General features: G+C 37.9%; 1 protein-coding gene across 2 annotated transcripts in view; it reads right to left on the bottom strand.

Annotated features, from left to right (window-relative positions):
• AIG1 (androgen induced 1) overlaps positions 1-15,261 on the bottom strand; it is a 219,048-nt gene that overhangs the window by 187,587 nt on the left and 16,200 nt on the right. The gene's annotated exons all lie outside the window — the stretch shown is intronic.

Raw genomic sequence — 15,261 nt, 5'->3', positions numbered from 1 at the left:
AGGAGCACTGATTCCTGTGCTGTCAAAGATTCTCATATAGAGTTTGACTTCCCCCAAATTAACTACCAATAGCCTGCTATTGACTGGAAGCCTTACAGATAACATATCGCATCCTTTAATGTACATCTGTAGGTTATATGCGTTTTCTACTTTCTACTTATAATTATGTAAGCTAGAAAAAAATGTTAACAAAACCATAATGAAAAGAAAATATTTATAGCACTGTACTGTATTTTTCTAACTGTAAAATCTGTCATCTTTACAAAAAAGTCAGTGTGTATGTGGATCCTCTTAGTTTAAACTCCTATTGTTCAAGGTTCAACTATATATAGTATATATAACATTTATCTGAGTTTTTTTTAATAAAAAAAAAATCCATGACTGATGCTAAATCCAGCATGGAATCTTTAGGTTGATACATAAAACCCAACTTTTCTTTTGTGACTTCAAAATAGCCTTTATGAATTCTCCCCAAATGCAGAATCAGAAAAATCTTTTGAGTAGCATTATTTCCCTTTGTTATGCTGTGAAGTTCTAAGGACACCCATTAAGCAGTCAGCCGGGTTTACTGGCAGGGACCATAGACTCAATCCAAAACGTTATCCTGGCAGAAGCCCCAAATCTCAGTGGGAAAGGGCACTTAGATAACTATACCCCAAGTGTTTGGGGGTGACTGCCAACATGTAACTCTTTTCTGTTTCTCTCAAGAGTAGGCTCTCAAGTTTTGTAAAGAGAAAGCACCAGAGCTTCAGCTCCATCCCCTCCCCAAATATACTTCTATTACATGCACTTCAATCTGTCTGTGCATTTTTGGATAGTGTTTGTTACCCATGACTTAGAAATGAATTTTATTCTATTTATCCAAGTATTGTCCCACATGGATTACTCCAGAAAGGTCAGCATTCTTTGAAAATTAGTATACACTTCCGAATTGTGGTAGCCTTCAAAAGTTTCTAAAGACATATGCTGCAGGGTTTATGACATGTTTAATATTTAAATTGAGCACACATGGACCAAAATCTAAGATCCCTTGGTAGACAAAATGTCTGCAGACCTGATCTTAGAAATAAGTTAGTAAATGATAAAAAAGGATAATTTTCTGGATAATTCTCCAGAAAATTCACATAGGAATGGCTTTGGCAATTGATTTTTATCTATGTTTCTGGAGTCTCTCTTTGTTTTAAAACATAATAGGATCTTATGACTAAGTTACATATTAATTATCAATCATAAGGCAACATAAATTAATCTTTGGGTTATGCTACTAAATTAAGCCATTTTATTTATATTCATATGCATTTCATCGTGGTAAGAACACTTAACATGAGACCCACCCTTTTAAAAGATTTTAAGTGTACTATACAGTATTGTAAGCTTTAGACACAATGCTGTATACCAGATCTCTAGAAAGTATTTATCTTGCGAATGGAAACTTTGTACCTCTTAACTACTCAGTGATTAGCCACTTCTCAGATCCCTCCTTTCCTGCCCTAGAAACTGCCTTTCTATTCTCTGCTTCTATGAGTTGGATTATTTTAGATACCACATATGAGTGGAATCACGCCATATTTGTCCTTGTGACTGGCTTATTTCACTTAACATAATATCCCCAAGCTACTAAACTAATTTCTGTAAATTGAATAAATGTAGTCAACATGTGGAAAATCTCTCTACACATATGTGATGACAAAGGCATGCTTACACAAACAATTTTCTGAAAAAGTGTCTTTAATGTAGAAATACTGGCCCAGTCCATCCATCTAATCAGCGGTCTGCCATACCTTAATGATGAAAGCATTTTGTAAATAATGTACACATCAATTTTGGTAAAAGTTTAATCTTTGTGGACCTATACATTCTTGTGTTTTTCAGAATCAGTGTTTTTATGTGGTCAATTTAGAGGCCGAGATCACTATTTCTTCTTGACCTTCATCATGAAACACTGCACGGGGCTGCATGTCCCTGCCCTAGTGGTGTCCATCTCATTTCTGTGCCTGCATTAATCCACCACAGGAAAATCCTTTAAAACTTTTAGGTCGAGAGGATATCATTTAGCAAAAATATATACTTCGGGCACTAACCATAGTGAACAGGATGAAGGTTACATATGGAATATGCCCTAATTAAATTTTGCACCAAAATCAAAATTATCTGCATCTGTCCAAAAATGAGTGGAGGTTATAACAATCCTCTGTATGGTAGTTTACCACATATAATGCACATCATACAAGGTTGTTCTAGAAGTGGGTTTCCCACTGGACACTCTGTTTTTGCTTTTGTTTGGTTTCTCCTTCTTGATTTCTAAACACCAGAGTACCCTAGGGTTCAGATACTGGATTTTTTCACTTTTCCTTTCAACTTGGAGGTCTGATCCATTCTCCTGACATTGAATACCATCTTTATGACAACATACATCTCTGGCCAGGAGCTCTCCTTTGAATTCTAACCTATTCAATGTCTATGAATGTCAAACTTAACAGGTCCAAAATTAAACGCTTGGTGTTCCCCACATTCATCCTCATTTCTACCGACAGCAATTCTGACTTTCCAATAACCTGTGCCCAAAACCCTACAGAGGCAATTCATTAGCAGATCCTTTGGTCTTGTCTTAAAACTCATGTCCAGAATCTGATATCTTGCACCCCTCTACTGCTTTCTTCTCTGCAACTCTCTGTTAAATTGCAACCCCTCTTCCATGACCACACTCTTTACCTCCCTTCCTTGGCTTTTATTTTTTTTTTTTATTTATTTATTTTATGGGACCCTCGCAACCCAGCGCTTAACCGCTGCGCCACCAGGGGAGGCCCTCTCTTCCTTGGCTTTTAAAGCAAGATTAGTTGTTATATATCACCTCTTCCCCACCAGAATCTAAACTCCAAGAGGGCAAGGATGTATGTTATTCACTGTTGTATCCCCAGCACTCAATAAATGCTTGCCAAATGAATAAGTAAATAATTGAATGTTGGTTCTTTTTGTTTTCTTGCTTAGAACGCTTGGGCCTGTCTTATTCAAAGTCATTCAAGAAACATGTTTTGAAACCTGAATGTTTTCTTTGATTAAAAGCCCATACTTTTTGGGCCTCCCCTGGTGGCGCAGCGGTTGAGCGCTGGGCTGTGAAGCTGCCCGCAGCCTCTGCAGCGCCAGTTCGGCAGCCTCTGCAGCGCCAGTTCGATCCCTGGCCTCCGGGTGAGGGTCCCACAAAGTCTGCAGACCTCTCCTGCCGTCCGCTGCTCCCCTCAGCAGTGTGTTTTGTCAGTCTGCCTGTTCGGCTCCCCGCTCTGGCTCTGGTGAGTTCTCTCACCCTCCCGCGCTTCTGACTGTACCCAGTGCTTGTATAAATAAATAAATAAATCTTTAAAAAAAAAAAAAAAAAAGCCCATACTTTTCCAACCATGGCATTCCAATTAACTTGTGTACCACATTCTGACCAACTTAGGGGCTGGCCTGCTTTGGTCATTACTCACTTTCAGCCCTAAATACCTACCATGCCTATCACGAAGGAAGAGAACAAAATTTTCACTAAATATAAAGATCATAAGAATTTCACCCAGAAAAGATGGTAACCACTTCCTGCCTAGAACATATACCCATCAAAATCAAAGATTACATATTATTCATTCTGTGTCACCAAGTCTTGGTTCAGTGCCTTAAATAAAATGGGAGCTAAATGCATGTTTGATCAAAGAATAGAAAATTACATTGAGTTAACCCTAACTAGGACAATCTGACAGTACAGCTAAAAGGTGTCATGAATTCTGCCTCTGGCTCATTCATGGAACAGCCAATGCACCTGCTAGGAAAGCTACTTCTCTGTAGACCCACAGAAGCCATAAAATGAGGACTGCTGAAGGCTTCTCTTTTGCAGAAATGTTACCATTGATCATTTAGTAATGCTGCTATCAACTATAGGTTCTTACTGTGGTCCAATATCTCTGCGTGGCACTGTTCTACTGCCTCAAATGTTCCTTAAGATAGCTATTATATCACCATCTTCCAGACTGTGAGTCTCTAGCTAAGACAGGTAGAGTGATTTCCTCAAGCTTGTAGATAGTCCTACAGTAATCCATATATTAGGTCTCTTTACTTCAATGAAATGTCTTGAGTTCATCACATTTTTTTTTAGATAGGAAAAATAACAGACATCTTAATATTTATGTCTTGCCTCCTGTGGTGTAGATAAATGCAGATATTCTGGCTCTGAAATTTACACCTTTCTATTACATTCCCCACATTGTTTTACATTTACTTAGTTCTTATTTAAACATGGCTACTTCCAAATGTACAGTCTTTTAGAGATGAAATTTGGGCATTTGAATCAAAAGTCTTTAAAATACCTTTAGATATGCATCCTACTTGATCATAAAATCTTGTGGACCAGAATGTTAAACTCAGTGGAGGTTATACCATTAACAATCTGAAAATTGCGAACTGAGAAAAATGACATTATTTCAATCTTGAGGGAATCATGGAATGTTATCATTATGAAACATGTCTTTGAATAATAGTTAAAAGCTTGTGAAAATGTTTAAGATATAATCAAGTGTAAAATACAGTTAATAAAACTGTGTTGTATATTTGAAAGTCACTAGCAGAGAAGATCTTAAAAGTTCTACACACACACACACACACACACACAATTTAACCACAACAGAAACAACTGATCTTACTTGAATTCTGATGATATAGGCACTTTAATAATCAATCTGATTTATTTTAAACTTATTTTTATTGAAGCAATATTGATTTATCACAGTATATATGCTTCAGGTGTACATCACTATAAAGCAACATTTGTCTACACTACTTCATGTTCTCCACCAAAAGCCCAATTCCATCCTTCACCATGTAATTGATTCCTTTTATTTAATCTATCTCATTTAATTCTCAGAACCACCGAGCTAGGGATACACCAACAATTACATTTTTTTCTTCTTCTTACAGATAAAGAAATAAAGACACTGAGAAGCACACATACATATGATCTCAAAATTAGTAAAACATTTTGACAAGGAGATAATTATCTCAAAATAAAGCTTTTAGCCAGGATACTTTAAATAATTGATGTTTATAATTATAATGACATATAGTATACCATGATAGTATGGTCTACTGATCAAGTAAGTTGACACCCATTGAATTTTTTTATCATAGTTCAATTGACCTTTTCAAGTGGAAAAATATATTCAACCTGACCATTCTATCGAACAAATAATTGATGGTGTCTAATTGTTAGTAAAATAAAAACAGAATGGGTCTCATATTTGCTTATAATTCTTTCTCTTCCTGCCACCACTATCATTTTTGCATTTCTTTCCTACATGTTTTAAAGTGGAATCAGAGAAGTTTTTTATATTTCTGAAAACTTGTTAAAACTTCTAACTAAAACAGAAAATTAAGCATAAAGTAATTATGTAATAGGGCCTTGCAGTTTTCACCCTTAGGACTTATCTAGCATTGTTTTAATAGTTATACTGTCTTCCAGGGTGACTAAAAAGAAAAAAAAAAAGCACTGAATTTATTCAGCCCATAAGATTTTTTAAAATGGGTATGTGTTATAACAGCTCACCTTGGAGATAGACTTTTTACTAACTCTCTAATTCAGGTCCATGAAATGTTGAGGCCATTTGCCCAGGTATTTGAGTTAGTTGTTAGGTTTGGGGTTTTATTTGTAATCAGATTAGGCTTGGTTCAGGGACATACATACCTACTGAATCAATTTTTGGGGGTGGAAATTTAAAATATTATTTTAAACTGTGTATACCTGTAGCCTGGGCTAGTTTGTAGAACGGAGATGTAGATATGTTAATATATTTGGAAACAAAAAGAGAACTTTGTTATCCAACATATCTCTTTTTTTAATTAAACTTTTAAATGTCCTTATATCATTGATCATTTTTGTACAGTATTTGATTTCTCCCCTCAGGTGTAGTCCCTGTAACTCTCCCACAACCACATCACCCCATGCACAATTACCATAGTCCCTTGTGCTCTCCCCTTCTGTTTTTAACCCCTCCTCCACTCCCTCCCCTGCTGTATGCCTGAGATCTATAGTTTGCCTGCAAGTGTTACCTTTTTTTTGGCACTTTGCCCAATGTATCTGTATGCTCTGATATTAATTGATACACCCACAGTTCCAAACCACTATCATTTTTCTCACAAGCAGAAGACTAGTTCACATGCCTGTGCTTTGCTAATGCTTCTCCCTCAACCTGGCATGCTTCTCTAATCCCAGTCCACCTGGTTCATGTTCATTCATCCTTCCACCCCAGCTCCACTCTCTGCTTCACAAAGCACTGAAGTGACTCATCTGCCTCGTTGCCAAGGGTGTATATAGTCTATTCCTTTATCCTTAAATTTATGTCACTGTATTTGGGATTTGTTTCTGGCTCACTGCCTTAAGCTTTGTGGGAAGGATGATGTTCTATTTATCTTTATACTTGCAGGTCCAGTTTACCTGCCTGAGAACTCAGATGCCTTTAGGAAAGTGCTTTTTACTCTTTGAACTTTAGTATCCTTTTCTGTAAAATGGTCATATGAATACTCATTGGCCAAATTTACTGTGACAATTAAGTAATATTTCACATGTGGAAGCACCTGGAACCCTCACCCTTAATGTTAACATGAATCTGAATCATTCTAGGCATCATATAACACAATCCAAACCCAACAAGAAATCAGCATTGATCAAGATGCCAAGTACTTATATCCTCAATAACTGATTACCAAATGAATAAGTATAATGAACATAAACCAGTGGTACAATGAAAGTTCTATGAGTTGTAATTATTTTAAGAATATGGTGAAAATTATGGCTCTTCTCCCAGGTGCACAAATACTTAATTTTTTTAAAGATTTATTTATTTATTTATTTATACAAGCACTGGGTACAGTCAGAAGCACGTGAGGGTGAGAGAATTCACCAGAGCCAGAGTGGGAGAGCAGAACAGGCAGATGGACGAAGTACACTGCTGAGGGGAGCAGCGGGCGCAGGAGAGGTCTGCGTGCCATGTGGGACCCTCACCCGGCGGCCAGGGATTGAACTGGTGTTGCAGAGGCTACGGGCAGCTTCGCAATCCAGCGCTCAACAGCTGCGCCACCGGGGAGGCCCCACAAATACTTAATTTTGGGTGTAACTGTAAGGACTCTCCAACCCTCCTGAAAGTTTTTCATGGTCCCTCATGTCTTATAGACACTGAATGTGAATCCTTACAGTGGACAATCACGTATAAAGGTCAGATTACCCTGGTCCAGACAAATTTTGCTTTCTTCTCTTATAGCTACAGTAACAATTCATCTTAAACCGTGCAAGCTCTAGTCATGACCTTCCAGGCCTGGCAGAATACCTGGAAGAGCTCTCAACCACAAGTGTCCTCTCCTGAGATGTGGATAAAGGGATGTGTATAGTGGGAAACCAGCTTTGCTGGGTTATTTTTTGGATTTAATATCATACCTTAAAAAAGAACTAGGAAGTGAACAAGTTCCAACAGAATGTAAGTGAACAATGAGAAAACCATGAGTCTGAACTGGCCAGGTGAAATGCCATTTATGGAATGAAGAACCTGGAAAGCAGCCTGAGGAAGAGTGTCAGAGAGGTAAAAAGAAGAGCAGGAGAGGATAACAAATTTCAGAGAAGCCATGAAGCAATTGTTCCACATGAAAGGAACAATTCAATCACCTCAAATGTTGAAAAGAAGCTCGAAAAGTGCAGATGTTTGCAGTGGACCTGACAATGAGGATGTCTGTGTCAAGAGGATGCAGCAGTTTCAATGGACTTTAGGAGACAGAAGTCAGCATGAGCTCCAGACATGAAAGGAAGCTGAGACGCTAAAGTCAGTAAGGAATACTCTCTCCCAAAGCATGATGGGGAAAGGGAAAAAAAATACAATAATAATCAGAGGGAATTTTAAGAGATGTCAACTCTGAAAAAGTATGCCTTCCTTAATCATGTATATTTATTAAATGTTGAGTCTTTTTATTTCATGGAAAATATATTTGCTGGCAAAATGCAACAAATTTATCCCTTTACTCAGTCACTTTAACAATATTTTGATCATTCATTGTAGAACTCTACATCTCTGGTGATTGATGAAGGTAAGTCAAAGATCTAGGAAGGCAGGTCCAGGATATAACAATTTGTTTAGAATGGGCATTTGTTGCACATCAATGAATATATTTCAGATACTTAAAATATGCATTGGCTTCTTCATTCAACTATGCAATTATCCAAGGCACTAAGTAAGTCTGCTTCTCAATATACCCTATTACTCTTCCCACACACATCTGCTGCTTTTAAGGATATTCCAAAGATTCCATCTGGACAAGACATACTGCATTTCACCTACCTCAAACCACCAACCAAAAAATCCCCACACCTCCTCCTCAAGGCACAAGGGCACTTCCTCTCTTCAGTTTCAAAATAGAGTTGCTCTGTAATATTTTATTTAAAGGGGTGATTTTCAAGAGGAAGATTTGCTTTGATACAAACTAGAAGCAGCTATCTACTAACATGTAGGCATTGCTGGGAATAAAGTTAAAGATGGGCTGGACATCCAGAAAAAAACCTCAAAACTTCACTGAGATGTGGTCAAAGAAACCCTAAATAAGTGGAGGCATGTACTATGTTCCTGCAAGTCACAATATTGCAAAATGTGAATCCTCCCTAAATTGATTCAATATAGATTCAGTGTAACCCCTCCTCACAACCTAAACTTTTTGTGTAAAATTTGGTAAGCAGGTTCTAAAATGAAATGGAGGTGTAAAATGTCAAGAAGAGTAAGAACAATCTTGAAGAACAAAGTTGGAAGATCTACATTATTGGAGATCCAGATTTAATTTACAGCTGCAGTAATTTAGAATGTCTTGGTCCAAGGAGAGACAATGTAGCAGACTGTAGTCCAGACACACAGTCACATACAAATGGTGACATGATTTATAGCAAAGCTGCCAATGCCATTTTTTGAACAGACATTCAGATGAGACAAAAATGACCTTGACTCCTACCTTACACTACACACACAAATTATTTCCACCTGGACCATAAATGTGAAAGATAAAATGACAAAACTTCCAAAATATAGCACAGGAGAACATTTTCAGGATCTTGTATTATGTAAAGATTTCTTAAAAGGACAAAAGAAAGCATGTTCAGTAATGGAACAAATTAACAAATTAAACTTCACTGAAGCTAAGAACTTCAGCTGATCAGAAGACAGCATAAAGCTGAAGATAATCGCTTATTATAAGCTGAAGATAAGCTATTATCTTCGGCTTAAAACTATAAACCCAAACGTACATCAGCAGTAGAATGAAAAGTAAATATGGAATCCTACATAATGGTTTAAAAAAAATATTGCTGCTTTTAACCACATAGATGAACCTCACAGATATGATACAATACTGAACCAAAGCAGCTAGAGAAAAAAACAGTAAAACTTGCATGTACTATAGAAATCAAGAACAATCAGCACTTGTCTGTGCTACAGTGAAGGTGTTCAGAATAGTGGTTACCTTTGAAGGGGTGAGGAGACATGGTGGTTGGTTTATGGGATGTTGGTGCCTGGTGTCTTGAGCTGCTTGATGGGAAGATACAATATGTGCTTTCAAGATGCCAGGTGTTTACTGGTAGAAACAATGTATCTCCTTATTTATTCAATGAATACTGGTGATGGAGGGAGCTAAGTGTGCTAGACACTGTGCTATGTGATGAGGATTTGGAAATGTCCACAATTAAGAATAATGCTTATATACAAGTGTTCTCTTTGCAAAAGTGTTTTGAGCTCTTCATGTAAGATTTATACACTTCTCAGTATGTCTGTTATGTTTAGATACATACAAATGGATACATACAAATATACACATGTAGACAGATGAATAATGAGTGAGTGAATAAGCAAATGGGGCATAGTGTCAAGTGTCTGAGTCATGGTATTCCACATGAATATACCTATAGTCCAGGAGTTTAAAGGCATTTCTAATAGTAACTATCTTAGAAAATTAAATACCTTTGTGTCTGTAACACATACATGTCTGTTTGAAACTGGCAAAGGCAAGTGTTAATGTGCTCACATATAGTTAAAAGTGCAATTTCATGCAGCACAGCTGGATTCTGGGTCCCCTCCAGCTGAAGTTAAGTGAGAATTCTCTGCCCTTCTGTTTTTTAATTCCTAGAAACAGGGGTTAGACAGGGCAAAGGAAAGGAAGGAGTTCCAGTTGGCTCATTGAACTATCAAATAAACACCACAGACATCTGACCATCCAGGTCAGAAGATGTTTTCCTTCCACATCTTTCCACTTGGATTTAGGTTTCACAAGATTCTAGGTTAAATTGAAGAAATTTCCCTGAAATGCTAGGTAGAAAATAGGAATTTTTAAAGAAACGTTTTATCTTGCCATTTTTCAGTAATGTAAATCTGGAATGATTTTAAAATAGATCTGAGTCTAATGCCTCTATTTCACACCACTGTTACAGTGACTTTATGCAGTAAACACTTTCCCAAAAAGGTGCTACTGAATTTTCTCTGACCATGTAGGAAACGAACTTCTCTGTGCTGACAACACTTTTACTTAAATGTAAATTAAAATATTTAATTCAGCATAAAAGCATTTATGCAGCCATTTGGACAAGTCTAAACTTTTAAGCAAAACATATAAACTTTTTTTTATTTTTTTTAAAGATTTATTTATTTATTTATACAAGCACTGGGTACAGTCAGAAGCGCGGGAGGGTGAGAGAATTCACCAGAGCCAGAGCGGGGAGCAGAGCAGGCAGAAGGACCGAAGCACACTGCTGAGGGGAGCAGCGGGCGGCAGGAGAGGTCTGCGCGCCATGTGGGACCCTCTTCCAGTGGCCGGGGAGCAGCCGGGGATTGAACCGGTGCCTCGGAGGCTTCGGAAAACTTCGCAACCCTGTGCTCAACCGCTGTGCCCCCGGGGAGGCCCTAAAACATATAAACTTTTAAGCAAAAACATATCAATAATTCAAGAAAATGAGCTTCAGAGGAAAGTTTTTTTTTTTTTTTTTTTTTTTTTTTTATAGAGGCATGCTTTATTTATTTTGTTTTGCTGGTTTGTTTGTTTGTTTTTTGTTTATACATGCACTGGGTACAGTCAGAAGCGCGGGAGGGTGAGAGAATTCACCAGAGCCAGAGTGGGGAGCAGAACAGGCAGAAGGACCGAGGTACACTGCTGAGGGGAGCAGCGGGCGGCAGGAGAGGTCTGCGCGCCATGTGGGACCCTCCTCCGGTGGCCGGGGAGCAGCCGGGGATCGAACCAGCGCTGCAGAGGCCGCGGGCAGCTTCGCAACCCAGCGCTCAACCGCTGCGCCACCGGGGAGGCCCCAGAGGAAAGTTTTATTTGAAGCCATACTGTTCACCTGGACTAGGAACTGAATGGAAGTATTTGTTCTTTGTGTCTCTCTTTTAGAGAAAACAAACAAAACAAGCACTAAGAATGACAAGAACTGAAATACACAAAAGGTCATGTAAGTTAATAATGTACTGGCATTTTTCTTGTGTTTCTGGGCTTCTAGAAGCATCACCTCAGTCTCTGCCTTTATGTTCACAGGATGTTCTCCCTGCATGTATCTGTGCCAAATTATCCCTGTTGATGGTCATCCTGTGCCATCATGACCTCATGCAACGATTTTCATCTACAGCAACTCTATTTCTAAATAAGAATATATTCTGAGATGCTGGGCTTAGGATTTTGACATATGAATTTGGAGGTGGGGCGGTCACAATTCCATCCATGACATCACAGAAAGAAAGGCATTTGACCTCACTATTATTATTCATCAGGCTTTGGGGCTTCCTTGTAGAAAAGCCACCATTTTCTTATGGCCTCCAATCCCACCCTGTTCCTCCATCTGCCCCATTTGGAGGTTGACCTCCTGTAGAGCTACAATCTCAATGAAAGGGAGTTGCGGAAAACGAGTACACATGATAGCTGTGTGAGTCCTTGTCTTAATTTCCAAAGCAAAGCCGTATGTCAGAACCCAGATAAATGAAATTTCCAAAAAACAAATCAAGGAACTCAGCGATATATTCCCATACAGAAAACGATCCATTTCATGTGGTGTTGCCAATTTCAGCATAGAATTGTGCTTGTGGACATGTTTCTTTTGCAACTGTGGGAAAAATATTGATATCATTTGACATTTTTTTCTCAGGAAAACCTACACTTCACAGTGTTTATAGTTAACTCGAGGAAGCATTCCAGTTATCATACCCCTAGGCAAATAATTTAGACTTAAGAATGTAAGTGACATTAAAATTACAATAAATAACAGATTTCTGATTCTTTTCCTCTGAAGGGCTATCTCTTTGCCCACCCCTTGTGGGTTCATCGTAGCCTCAACCTGGTAAACATCTAAAAGTCAAGCCTTTGCCCCTCAAAATCTGTCTCAGTGGCTCCCATTCTCATCGTTGCCTTGCATGCTCCCTCTCTGGCCTAATTCCTCTTCACCTGGCTTTTTTTGGCCTGGGAAGCTTCTTTAACTATTGTCTTACCCTGGCTTGACCACACCCTCAACATTCTGCTATTCTCCAGTTGAGCCATTATTTTAAACATAATTTTGTATAAAGAGTAGGAATGTAGAAATGAGCTGAGAGGCACAATGAGAATCCTATTCAGCTGAGCTAAGTTGCTGGGATGACATTTTACTCCCAGGGTAGAAACCCCTACTTCTGAGGTTTAGTTCCAGGCCTCCCAGCTATAATTCTGAACACAATAAGATATTCTAAAGTTTCTTTGATTTCTCTGACTCACCTTTTGAAAAAAACAAAAGGAACAACCAGAAGAGCTCACTCGTGAGAATGCCATTATGACAAATGACCCATCTTTTGTATAGATGGTATCTTCAGGCTGTAGAGACATCCCTCATGGAGTAAAGAATCTCTCCACTCAAATGAAAGTTTGAGAAGAAAGTTCCACCCTCAAAATTAAAAGAGGCCAGAGTCCTTCATTTACTACTATGAAGGGATTTGAGGACTAGAAGTTAAAGACCTTTATATAACAGATCTGTAAACACTGCAACTTTCAATTTTATAATTTTTATTAATACTTTTCTCAGGTAATTATGAGCTGCAGAACTCTTGAAGAAGAAAAAAAGTCCTAAGTAGGCACTAGACAGGCAACGGAGAGGATTCCTAGAAGCCAGACAGACCTAATCTTACCTCCACATTTGCTTCTCACGTGGCTTCTGTGTAACACCTCTGAGGCTCATAAAAAACAGAAATCTTTTTCCATCATCTCCACCACTACCATCATCTCCAGCAGCAGCAAGAGTAATTATTCAAAAGTCCTTACATTTAGGGCAGAAAATGAAAGCAAAATATTTTAATATGGCAAATATTTTTTGCTGTCACTCATTGGAATACTTGCTAATGACAAAGCCTCTTTCAGAGTTCAGGTAATGGTCCTTGAGTGAGCAATTTGGGAGCAGACTTATTAGAAAGAAGAATGCTCAGTAGCTCATTTTAGAAAACGTCTGCATTTATTACATTTACCCAGTCAATGCTATACAGAATGCTTCAGTGAACTAAATGGTATATACTCATAAATACAGTCAGAGACTCACCAGTTCAAGGCCTAATGGGCATGGACATTTTACAAAGCAGGAGATTTAACTGTGCTCACCAGTCTTACTGTAGACTCCAAAAATGATTTGTAGGAGAGTTTTTAATTATCATAAGATCCCATACATCTCTTTCACTATACTTCCACATTTTCTCAGTATTTGAGTCTGACACCCACCAAGATGGCAGCATTTTTGAAGGGAAGGTTGTGTATTACTTGTCATTGTGTTACCACAACCTAGCAGAGGGTACATGGTAGTGTACAAAGTGTTTACTGAGTGAACAAATCAATTGATAAAAAATGGCCATTTTTTAAATTAAAAATTGGCATACTATATGACTCAGAAATTCTACTTCTCGGTATCTACATGAGGAATATAAAAACACTAATTCAAAGAAATATTCCTTTGTTCATCATAATCATACTTACAATAGCTAAGCTATGGAAACGGTCTTAGTGTCCAAGGACAGAGAAATAAATCAGAAAAATGTGGTACATATATTCAAAGAAATACTACTCAAAAAGATGAACTATTGCCATTTGTGACAACATGGATGGGACTGGAAAGAATAATGTGAAGCAAAATAAGTCAGAAGAGAAAGACAAACACTGGATAGTCTCACTTACATGTGGAATATGGAGAAACAAAACAAAGGGTCAGTCAAAACTAAACCAATTAGACACCTTTGACATCTGACTTGCAAAACTGAGGCAACCAGAGAGGTGGGGTGGAAAAGGCGGGAGTAGGGGAAAAAGGGGACCCAATGGAACATGGTAGAAGATTATTGGGGCACTGGTAGTGGGCATGGTATGAAAATATACATTTGTAGAGGTTTAAACCTTTAACCGCCAAAGCAGATACAACTACGTAAACCAACTTTACCTCAATAAACATAATTTGAAAAAGAATAATGAATGAGTGCTGAGGATGGAGTATATGACTTGACTATAGCTGGCATTGCTGTACGGTATATTTGAAAGTTGCTAAGAGAGCAGATCCTAAGTTCTCATCTCAAAAAATATTTTTGGTAACTATACAAGGCAATGGATGTTAACTAAATTTACTGTGGTGATCATTTTACAATAATATGCATGTCGAGTGGTCATGCTGGACACCGGAAAGTCACACAGTGTTGCCTATCCTTGGTAGCTCAATAAAACTAGAAGAAAAATGGCTACTTCTTTCATTGTGTTTATGTCGACTTCAAAGGTATTGTTTAGTGAGACTTTCTGAAGGCATAGATTCACTGGGAATGGTCAAAGTTATGCTAGATATTTGTATCTAATGTGTATACAAACCTTCAGGATGCTGGGCTAATATTTTTTAAAAAGTGTCAATTAAGTTTTATTTGTTTCTTTGTTTTAGTGTACTTTTGGCTTTGATGAAAAAATAGATGAGTACTTTTCCACGTCTACCTTTATCTCTGCTCACAACTAACATTTATATTTTATTCAAGCCAGATGTCTGTGAACTGGAACAAAAGTAAAGGCGTATGATAGAGACAAAAAATAGCATCAACCACTGTTATTTTATCTAGGGCACTTTTACGTGCAGGGATCAAAATGTTTAAATGAATGCAGTGATGAACAATTAACAACATCTCCCATGGAGTATGATCTATGATCTTTAAAAAATATCCAGACTCCTGAAATAATAGCATTTCCATTTAGCATCTTTTTGGATAT

The sequence above is a fragment of the Talpa occidentalis genome, unplaced genomic scaffold (genome assembly GCF_014898055.3).
Source record: "Talpa occidentalis isolate TD23 unplaced genomic scaffold, MPIMG_talOcc4v2.1 talOcc4.2, whole genome shotgun sequence".
Lineage (NCBI taxonomy): Eukaryota > Metazoa > Chordata > Mammalia > Eulipotyphla > Talpidae > Talpa > Talpa occidentalis.
This window is presented reverse-complemented; position numbering and strand designations above follow the sequence as displayed.